Below are 12,141 nucleotides of genomic sequence, written 5' to 3'. Positions count from 1 at the left end.
CAAACAATCGCTGAAGGACTTTCAGTATCGGTTTTCCACCTGCCTTCAGGAGTTCTGCCGTTATTCCGTCATCACCCGGCGCCTTGCCATTTTTAAGCTGCTTGAGAGCCACACTAATCTCGTATAGGCTGACGTCTGGGATATCTTCGGTATAATGTCGAGTTAATTTGGCTCTAGGATCCTTAGCCAAATCTTCAACAGGCGTCTGTACTGTGGTGTACAACTGTCCATAAAAGTTCTCAACCTCACCCAAGATCTCAGGTTTGGAAGAGACAAGACTACCATTATTGGTCTTCAGTCGCATCAACTGGCTCTGACCGATAGACAGATCTCTAGCGAACACTTTAGAGCCTCTGTTTTGCTCGATGGCATTTTTAATACGCTCTGTATTGAAGTGCCGCATATCACGAGTCTGTGATTTAGAGATCTGCCTATTAATCCGCCGGTAAGCGGACGCGTCTGCTATAGACTGTAGTCTCATCTCTAGCCTCTCCGTCATAAGCTTGAGTGTATTGGTTGAGAACCTATTGGCCTTGTTTCTACGGTGGGCCTTGTAGAATTTGGACCCGACTGTTTGGACAGTTTCCACCAGCCTGTTGTTCAAATCGTCCACAGTGTCGCAATCTGCTAGGCAACCGAACCGGTTCTGTAGTTCTAGTTGAAAGCTCTCGGGGTTTTGAATATGGGCACGAGTAGGCCGGAGTGTAGACTTCACCAGTCTGACTCTTTCAAGTTGAACGTTTATACTCAATGTGCCTCTTACCATACGGTGATCACTTCCGGTTTTAACCCTGTTGATCACAGAGACATCATTGAATACATGCCGTTTGGTCGACATGATGAAGTCGATCTCGTTTCTCGTGGAACCATCGGGGCTTATCCAGGTCCATTTCCTGTGTGGCCGCTTCTTGAAGAAGGAGTTCATCATATAAAGGCCCTCCTTCTCCATGAAGTCAGCCAACATTTGACCCCTGTGGTTCCGTTGCCCATACCCAAATTGCCCCACCCTCAACTCTGAACCAGTTCGCTCGCCAAGCTTCGCGTTGAAATCCCCCATCACAATATTGTAGTAGGTATTCGAGGCATGTATGGCTTTTGAAATGTCCTCATACAAAACCTCTACATCCTCGTCTGGGTGTGCCGAAGTCGGCGCGTATACCTGTATGACCTTCAACGAATACCGTTTGGTAATTCTGAGTATAAGGTATGCTACCCTGCTCGACACACTTTCGACTTTTACAACATTGTTGACGAGAGACTTGTGGACGATAAACCCGACACCACCCTGTGACTGTTGGTCACCCTCCCGGTAGTAAAACAAGTTGCCGGATTCCAAGATTATCGAGTCCTCCCCCTCTCGCCGGACTTCAGACAATCCTATAATATCCCAGCGCAACTTGCTCACCACTTCTTCCAGCTCAATCACCTTTCCATCGGTCCTCAACGTGCGTGCGTTGTATGTTGCCAGGTCAAGTCGTCGGGGTTGGCAGCGGAATCTCTGCCGGAGATTCTTAACACCCCTTGCCCCGCCGTTACCATAACCGCTGCCAGAGCCAGGAATAGCGGGGCCGCCGGGAACTAGGGGCTGTGGTTTTTTTCTCCTTCCCATTAAAGATATGCCCGATAATGACCACGCTGGGCAGGCGGGTTGGTCATCGCAGGGCTAGACTGATCGCCCCGGCGTCGCTGCTGCCCGACACCGGTCTGTGCCATTTGTTCAGCCTAGCCAATTCGAAGTGGTTATACCGCCACTTGTCGGTCGATACCGCCACTTGTCGGTGGTTTCCCCTACGAGAAGGGTTTAGGTTACATCGCACAACGCTGGCCAAATGGGAGTTGGTGTAAATAACTTGCTTTTAAGAACAGCATGGAAAAATCTTAGGTATGCAGGTTTCATGTTTTCCTTTTCCGATGAAACTAGTGATATTAAATTCCTTAAAACGCAAATAACTTCGAAAATAAGAGGTACGTGCCGGGAATCGAATTCGGTCCCACTAAATGTGAGGCAGAGTCCTAACCACAAGGCTTCGCTAATTTGTGTGTCCAACCAGTTAGTGATTGTCACCAAAGTTACTGAATACGGCTGGTCTGGCCGAGTTACGCACCGCTACGCGCTACGCTGGAGGTTGTTAAACTCTACGTGTTTTTTTATCTCAAATAGCTTTGCTTATCGCTCTTGCAATACATATTTCAGTTTCATAAAAAGTAGTGCCTACTTATTTTCTTAAATAACTTCCAAATGAAGTGGAATTTCGTTTTTGTTGTATTTTTAATGTATCTACTTACTACTAGTATCTTTTACTATCATTAACGTGAATTTAATTTTATTCGATAGGAGATGCTTTTGAACAGTTTCTATTATAATAAAGAGCCTACTACAATGGCATAAAGCGGTATTGTTTTATTATATGTAAAGCTTTAGTTTTATCATTGTTTCAGTATTTTTAATTCTTATTTCAAGGATATCGGAGCTTGACAAAACTGTCACTTTACAATTATTTGTTAGTGCATTAAAAAGTTACACTCAACCGTTATACCCGATAACTTTCGGTGTATAACGGTTATAGTTAGCCTATCTGTGAGCAATAATCTCAAAAAGTACGAAAGGGACTTTTATTCAGTTTTCACTTTCTATTTTCTATTTGTAAAGGCTTCGGTGTAACTGTACATTCTGTTAAGGTTAAGATTGCTAGTAAATATAGCATTAAGGTATTTTAAATATAGCTTAGTGCCGGCGTAGAAATTATCAATTTAAGTTCACTTCATACTTTGACACAATAACCTTTATAGAATTAATGCTTCATTGGTGAAACTGTAATGAAAATATCAATGTGATGAGAAAGATATACTCGCTGAAGAATGAAATTCAAGCTTTTAGTTTTACGATTATCTATGTACCTACTTAATTATCTACGAAGGAGCTCACTCCGCTAAACCTACAAAACATTAAAGCATATTAAAAGCAGTTTGTTTTTACTTATGTAAAGCAGGGGTAAGTCACCAGAATATAAGCTTGAAAACCTCATTATAATCATTAACTCATTACTGGTCCACTACAGAGTCCGGGAGTCCTCGAAGAATGGTCATAATCCACCATGCGGACCAAGTTTAGTAGACACACCTTCGAGAACATTACGAAAAACTATCAGGCTATCAGGTTTAATCCCGACCATTTCCTTCACTGTTAAACCAAGTGATAAAAACGACAATAATGCAGAAAGTTAGCGGTTGATCGGTCCCCCTGCAAGGTAGGATGAAGTCTTAACCACTAATTATCTCATAATCATGTGTTTTTAGGAGAAGAAAACAAGATGAAAATCAGTAAACACAAACTCAAGTTTAGTGTCCCTCTCCATAACCGTCACATCAGCTCTCATATATATTCCTTATTGTAATCATCTAAATTGTCATCAAAACCACAGTGTGTCTCTCAAATTTCAACCTAATCCAAAACTAGGAAGTGGCTGCCAAATCAATAACCAGAAGAATAACGCATGTAAAACATAAGCTTGGAATAATAACATTTATTAACGTAGTGTCACAAAAATGGTGACCGAAGAGCTGGCGTTTTAGCTTAAAAGATAAACCTTGTAATCAATATAATCATCATCTCAACCACAGGACGTTGACTGCTGAACAAAGATCTATTGTAGGGATTTCCACACGCTACGGTTCTGTAGCCTTGTAATACAAAATGGTAATATTGCTAGCGTTGGATATTTGCTTATGGATAACTAAACGATGTCCATAAAAATATAACAAAATTTAAAAAGAAAATGGTCTGTAACAATATTAATATTAGAAGCAAAAATAAACTCGTTGTGCAGAAAAATTGCACACTCATTTAAGGGCAATTGTATATTATTTTATAACAAATTACCAAATGAAATCCTTGAGATGTCTCTCAATAAGTTCATAGTTTATATAAAAACGAAAGCTTACAAAAAAATCCTATTATAATAATAAGGATTACTTAAACGATAAAAAAGCTTGGGTGTGAATTTCTTTAGCTCCATAGCTTCATATAAATTTACTGTGAGATGGTGATAACAAAAAAAAAACCCGGCTAAGATTCTTGTGGGCTCTTCTTAGAGCAGGGCGCATTTGGAACCCTCGTAGCTTTAGGTTTAAGTTAGCAAACGAAGTTATCACCCTTTATGTAAATTTATGTAAACAATCTTTATATGTATGAAAGCTTCATAAGCGCCTGTGATAGGCCTACATGAATAAAGAAATTTTGAATTTGAATTTGATGTAAAATTATGTGGTACACGTACATAATATTCTTTGTGAATATCTTTGTAGCAGGTTTACTTATTAATCGGGGCTAACTAATATTGTAAAGAAAATGTGTTTTTGTGTGTTAGAACGCTTTAGTTTCAAACGAAATCATGCATAAACAGTTGTCAGGGGGTCAGAAAGTGATTACTGTTATCAAGAAAAACAGAACTGTTCCCGAAGGATAAAATAAATGAATAAATAAATATACTACGACAATACACACATCGCCATCTAGCCCCAAAATAAGCGTAGCTTGTGTTATGGGTACTGAGATTACTGATGCATATTTTTATAAATAATATACACAAATACTTAGCATATACATATGAACACCCAGACACTGAAAAACATTCACGCTCAACACACAAATTTTTTCCAGTAGTGGGAATCGAATCCACGGCCTTGGACTCAGAAAGCATGGTCACTGCAAACTGCGCCAATCGGCTGTCAAATACTACTTTAACACTTGTTACTATCGTGTACGGAAATTGGTTTCATTCGTGTTAATAATTTGCGAGATCCCTAGTATCTATTTACTTTGTATGCAAGATAATACTTTCAAATAGGTTCAATTTAATGTAATCTAAAAGTATTTTTTTATTATTATTAAGTCGTAACATCAGTTATCTCAGCCATCATCGGACGATCACTGAAAACTAGCGCTGCAGCTTGCTGCAACTGATACTGAGTAGGCGACCATTATTTGGTCAATATCGTTGTACATAACAATTAATAAAAAAAAGTATATGTATTGGCATAAAAAATGATTAAAAAAAGACAACAATAGATTTAAAAAACATAGCTAAACTCTAACGAAACAGCGGTAAAAATGTAGTGTATATTTTCAAAAGTACATAATTTATTATTGTTTTGGAAACATTACACAACACAAGTACGCTCAATACATGATATCCTGAAGACTTTTGGCTTTGTTTCCAAACAGCTCGGGTTACGTAAGCTTATACGTACACTATGCTTGCGAATAGTATTTTTTTATTTTATTTAAAGAAAATTTGACTAATGTTATCCATTGCTTCCAATAAAACAAGATTTATAGAACCAAAATTTCTACGAGTTTATAAAAATTATACTGTGACGTAACGTTAAAAAAATTATATAGTATAAGTTTGATAAACTTAATATGGTCAAAGTAATCCAAATAATATAAGAAAACTGTTTCAGAACGTTTGAAGTAGTATAAACCTTTGCAGTTACATAAACATTTTAACAGATTTTCTTTAAGAAAACTTCACCGCTGGTTTCATAATCACATCATGCTTTTTACATTACGAGTTTTCAGTTTTCAGAATGTTTGCGCCGTTTGTATGAAATCACACACAGCCCTTCTGTGTGAGCTTTTAGGTGTAAATCCTTTATACCCTTTATGGGGTTCTCCACTGCATCACTAATGCTGGTGGGGTGATAGCTAACCGTAGCTGCTAGATTTGGGCTTCACAAGTTTAGATCTGAGACAATTTGGCAATTTCCTCAAGACTCTGTGAGGCATCAGGGAATATTTGTCGGAATAAAATAAATGTAAAACTATTTTTTCGATGTATTTGAATATTACATAGAAAATCTATACCTTAAGGGTATTTTTTCATATCCTGGCCGGCATATTTCACTCAGATTATTTATTTTTCATTTACTTATGTAAATTGAGTTGTTTTTAGGTTCTTAATTTAAAAAGGAAATGTTTTTCATTCATACTTACAACAGTCATTTACGTGCACTTCCAACGAGGGTTGAAGCCGGGAAAGTATCGACAAAACACGGAACACTTACCGGTACTAGGCAAACGGTACTGTGTACCGTACCGCACTGTAAGAGGGTTTGATGAGCACTGCGCAACTATCGACCGGCAACGGGGCGAAACATGTACACGCGATCCGTAGGTTTGAGACAACTGGGGCAAGTCGACTAATAAAATTAATTAGGTGCCGCGAGCCGGTATGCTGTTTTACAACCACCGGGAATTGCCGAGTACTCTTTCTTTTGTATATTATTAGCGGGAAAATAAGAAGGCACGCGGTGTGACGGCCCAGAATACAATTTACACCACCCCACCTCCTCCGGGTGTCGTACGAGCCGACTGCGGGAATGACGACCTTCCTGGCGTATCGGTGAGCGTTGTAGCTTCAAATGGGAGGTCCCGGATTCGATATCCGGTAGGGTCAGTTTAGCAATATAGAACGCGTAAATGAAAATCGAAATAATACTTTAGAGGCTTTAGGGGTACATTATTTACTGTCTCTGCAACCGAAACGCTTATAGTTTTTAAGTAAACCATTGCCATAGTTTTTACTGAATAAATCAAATACAATCACATGCAAAAGTAAAATCAAGTGACTTGACTTGTGACATTTTAGATACGCGTCACTTAGCGTAGGTACTATACACGTGTCGGTCTTTTATCTTCAGTAGGGTTGTCATAAGTAAACACCTAGAATGTTTTTAATTAGTTTGTATGGAAAAATAAATATGCTTCTTTTGATTTAATATTATTACAGGATGATTCCTTATGAAATATACTTATACACCCTTCAACAGTATTTCGTAATTACGTTACACGATGTATGAGATCTGAGTTTTGTCTGGTTTTCTCCGCATCGCCCGTGGCTAGTTACCGACAAAGACGTGCCGCTTAGTGTTTTGCGTTCAGGTACGATGTCGCGTAGAAACTGATTGGTATGGGTTTAATATAACTGCTATGCCCCTAACAGGTTAGCCCGTTACTATCTACTATTATTTAACCTTGATGGCACAGGAAGCTGGCTATTAATCATAACTCCAGACGTGTCTCTATCACTTATTAACATAAGTCTATGAGGAGGTGATATCATCAAAAAGGATATGTTTTCACGGGAGCGAGTGAATATCGACCATATCCAGTGATGTATCATATTAATGAGTTCTTTCTGTTTGAGTCGCGGTGGTGCAGTAAGTAACCAATGAACTGCATCGGTTCTTTCTATTGCAGCCAATAGAAGCCACTCAAAACGAAACAAGCCCAATGAACGAAAAATATCAAAAAAAGAACAATCCTCCAAATTGTGTTAGCCGAAAACAAGAGAGAGAACAAAAAAAAAATTACCTCTGATCCTGTATGTAACTAAGGGAATATAAAGGAGAACAGCAGCGTGCTCTGTGCTGCTACTACTATCATAAACTGTGATAACCAACCCATTTGCCCAATGAGGTGATATAGGTGAATGGAGAGGCCTTTAGTCCAGCATGGGATTGTTTTAGGCTATTGAAACAAGAAACCATGTTAAGTGATAACCACCCATGTATTTGTACTGACTTTTAATTCAAATTCAAATTCAAAAATGTTTTATTCATGTAGATCTTATTACAGGCACTTATGAAGCGTTCATACATTTAACATGTTACACTAATGTCAGTGATGGTGATAACTGCATTCGTCAACTTAAAACTAAAGCTTGTAGGGTTCCAAACGCGCCCTGGTCTAAGAAGAGCCCACAACTAACTTAGCCAGGTTATTTGTTGAATTGACTTTGAAACTATATCAGTTTAAACAGTTAGCCTTCTTCTTCATTACTGGAGGTCGTGTCCGGATTCAAGGTAAGAGACACCGAAATTCGTATTTAGGTTAGTTAACTATACATATAATAAAATTGGAGTATCTATTTGTAATATTGAAATAACCGTTTTTTACCACATGTATATATATATATATATATATATACGTATGTATGCACTTATATATGAATATATGTACGGTAAGGCACAACTTTTGTCCGCCTGACTGTTTGTTCCGGCTTATATCTGAAATGGCTTTACCGATTTTATCTATGTTTATTTTAGAAAAAATCTCTTATTAAGCAAAATAAAAAAATCTTTGAGTGTTTGATTGCTCAGCTATCGAGAAAGGCTGTAGGCTTTATAGCATCACGCTAAGACCAATACGAGACCGAGACCGCTAGTTAAATAACAAAAAAACTTTAAGATACGTGTTTTAAGATATCACCTTTTATGGGTGGTAAAATAGGGGATGAAGGTTTCTACGTATTTTTTTTTATTAGTTGATATGATGATGATGATAAAGATGAGTCCGTCCGTTCCGTCTTGCGAGAGATGATGAGCAGTCGCTCATGATCTCTCGCTAGACGGAATATTTATTCTAAATACGTAAAAAACTAAATGTGGTTGAAAAAGAGCAACTGCTGAGTTTCTTGCCGGATTTTTCTCTATAGAATAAGACATCCAAATCAATGTTAGTCTGTAGAGTACAAAGAGACATATGAAAAACGATTCACAAGTGTTTAAAATTAGGTTTATGTCGGGAGAGTCGTAACTAGGTGTGGCGTCAGCCTCCCACAAGACTAGCCTGGAGAAAATTCTAAAATTAAATGCCTCTGCTGGGGATCGAACCTGGGTCCTCTTCGTTAAACTCTTTAGAGAGTGAACAATTCTTATTAGTTTTTAGTAAGCTAGTTACTACTATAATTAGTTTTATGAGAGCTTATTGTGTCATGTGGCACGAATAATTTTTCAAGTGTGATTCGGACCCTAAATAGGAACGGATGAACCGATTTTGATTTTGTTTTTTGTTTAAAAGCTGAATTTTCGAGATAGGGAGGTTGAGAGTGTTCTTAGCTATATTTGATGAAAGTCCGCTCAATATGGCCGCCACCACAACATTATAATTTATTTTTTTACAACTCCCTCGATGTGGGTATCAAGAGATAGAGCTTGACTAGTAGAACAATATTGAAAAAGGGGGTTTTTAAATTTCAAATTTATGTACTTTTTCATTCATTTATTCAAAACATACCGATGCTGATAGCAATAATTGGAGCGTAAAGAGTCGAAGGTCACTCCATAAACAAAGCCTCTTTACCATGCCTCTCCGGCGCATTGGTGCGCGCTGTGATTCTATGAGTGGAGGTCCCGGGTTCCGACAGTATTTAATTCTGGGGTTCCGACAATATTTAATTCCGTAATTTCTGAATTTTCTCTGGTCTAGTCTTGTCCCCGGGCTTCAGGCATGGCTAGTTAACCTACCGACCAATAAGTTCCCGCAAGCGATTTAGCGTTTCGGTACGATACCTCGTAGATACCGATTTGGCTGACATGCCCCCGTTTACTTCTGTTCTTATTGTAAACGCCAAGTTTGAGATTGACCGCCAAGTATTACCACTTCAACCCAAAGCTCGCTTCAAAATTGGCAGTCAGTAAGTATTTTACAGGTGCGATGGTTGGGTGTGATACCAGATGATCAGTTACATGAGCTGTTTCAACGCCTTCCATAAAACAGGGGGCGGTGTGGTCCCATATCACAAATGGGCCCTGTAGAAACCCAGATTCACAGGACCTCGGTTTCTCAGTTAAGCGATGCCGTCAAAACGGCGGTCATCTGATTGAAACTTACCCAGTTCATGTGAGAACCTCTCAGAACGAGGCCTGGTACGCGTTTGAAGACATGGGCCACGTCTTCGAACGCGTACCAGGCCTAGGTAAACCAAGGAAGTCTTTCATCTCCCTAGCGGAAGAGATCGTACATGTCCTCGTTTGGGCGCATTCTGGGAGTCCCAGTCTACCTGCAACCAACTGGACGAGCTCGGCGTGCGTCCCGTATTGACTATGTTTCGCCTGATGGGCTTCGTCCAGCGACCGCTGGCCCGTGACCTCTTGTGCGTCCCATATGAAGCCAGCCCTATCGGCTATGATGTCGGGTTTCCGTACGCCCAGTGAGGTGACAAAATAAAGAGTTAGTCATCTACCGCAAGTCGCACGATCGCTTACTACTATAGATATCGCATCAATAATGAGAAAGGATGGTGCTAATAAAAGCACTGCGCGGCTGGGCAGAAGACAATTATATCCTCGGGGAAAGGATAAAAATTGATCTTCCACAGCTTTATCAACTCTCAGAGCACCGGCGTATAAGTGGAAATAATATCCAAATAATATATGTGTTATAATAAACGGGAGTTAGCTTCTCCTATTCCACGTTCCCGTGCTTTAGCAGGTGGACACGTTAATAATGTTAGGATATAATTTTTGTCCCCTGCCCGTGTCAGTCCTGATGATGGTAAGCGACGATGGAGACTAAAATGGGCACGGTTCAACTTGTTACTTATATCCCTTGGGATATAATCGGGTGATATAATTTTTGTCCCCTGCCCGTGCAAGCCCTGCTGATGGTAAGCGACGATGCAGACTAAAATGGGCACGGTTCAACTTGTTACTTATATCCCTTGGGATATAATCGGGTGATATAATTTTTTGTCCCCTGCCCGTGCAAGCCCTGCTGATGGTAAGCGACGATGCAGACTAAAATGGGCACGGTTTAACTTGTTACTTATATCCCTTGGGATATAATCGGGTGATATAATTTTTGTCTCCTGCCCGTGCTAGCTCTGCTAAGCTAGTTTAGTCATACAGAGTTCGACGAAGCCATCTAGACATTGCAGTCTTTCCTCACCCTGTCATAATATCGCGACACTGTCTAGACGATATCGACATTTACCACTAGATTAAAGGCGTCTTACTACTGTATCCTTTCTTTATACTAAACCGTCCTAATAGGCTAAGGATAGTGATAATCGGAGACTGCGACGTAATTAGTATCAGGTTACATCGCTGGTGTCCTGTACTTAAAACGAATTACGTACGCTTACGCCAGGCTATTCAACCAGTTACTTGCATTAACTTTTGTTTTGACCATGTGTCAAAGTTAACACATTTTTTATCTGAATAAGCCAGTGCCCAGTAGTCACTGTTGAACCCTACGTACACAGTACACTGGACCTACCTAAATTTTTTTCGCGGCATGCGTTGCATTTTTACCTTTTTTGTAATAACATTTTAAAATGTATCGAATTTCTTTATTAGATTCACTCATCTTCACAGTACGAAAAACAAATAGAAATTACACATTTTCCAAATTTGAATTTTAAATTATCTTCAAATACAAATAGTATAGCCAAAGAGATTTTATTTCAAGTTCATGCATACTATAATGCGAAAAGACTTTTTCCCCAACCTATTATTTTTGTAAATTTATTTATTTATTTATTTATTTATACACTTTATTTGTAAACTACAAATAGTAAAAAAAAAAAACAATGCACACAACAAAAATAAACTTAAAAAGGGCGGCCTTATCGCTTAGTAGCAAATTTAGTAGTAAATTTAGTTCACTAAGGAAAAGTTTATCGCTGTAATGGAGATAACTATTCTTTTCTTTATGACTAGTGAAATTTTTACTCACTTTTGCTTCGTCAATATGCGTAAGCGCAAAAGAATCACCAGCTTATGAAAACCGAAATAATACTTCAAAGGCTTTAGAAGAACACGATTTACTGTCTCTGAGACTTATCCGTGAAACCGAAAAGCTAATCGTTTTTGAGTAAACAATTGCCATAATTTTTACTAAAATAAATCAGACACAGCCCTAACTTCACGTGCAAATTAAAATCAAGATACTCCTGTCACTTTATTAGGTACGCGACGCGTAGCGTAAGTGCTATGCTCGTGTCGGTATTTTATCTTCAATAGGGCTGTGATAAGTAAACACTTAGAATGTTTCGAATTAGTTTGTATGGAAAAATAAATATGCTTTTCTGGATTAAATTTTTTTACAGGGTGATTCCTTATGATATATATTTATGCTCCCTTCAACAGTATTTCGTAATTCCGCTACACGTTGTATATAGCCTCTTATTATTAACATTCTAAATTCGTTTCTTTTATCACGTATTCGCTAAGAATTAGTGTGTACACGTGCAATAAAATAAGAAGGATTTGCAGGACTTACTCTATTCCTTACTATATACCCTCAAAATCCTTTTTATTTAAATATGTAATAACCTATGCTACTCTCCGTCCTTT

General features: G+C 38.7%; 1 protein-coding gene across 2 annotated transcripts in view; it reads right to left on the bottom strand.

The window, feature by feature from the left end:
* Positions 1-6,134, bottom strand: part of LOC120625532 (elongation of very long chain fatty acids protein 7-like) — a 30,152-nt gene extending 24,018 nt beyond the window's left edge. The window contains exon 1 of one of the 2 annotated variants that reach the window (XM_039892577.1): positions 5,996-6,134. The gene's annotated coding sequence lies outside the window, so the exon portion shown is untranslated. The remainder of the gene's footprint in view (positions 1-5,995) is intronic. The other variant, XM_039892578.1, reaches the window with a different exon arrangement.
* Positions 6,135-12,141: the final 6,007 nt, after the last annotated feature.

This window comes from Pararge aegeria, chromosome 8 (assembly GCF_905163445.1).
Source record: "Pararge aegeria chromosome 8, ilParAegt1.1, whole genome shotgun sequence".
NCBI classification, from domain to species: Eukaryota; Metazoa; Arthropoda; class Insecta; order Lepidoptera; family Nymphalidae; genus Pararge; species Pararge aegeria.
Note: the sequence above shows the minus strand (reverse complement) of the source record. Positions and strands in the feature narration are given on the sequence as shown.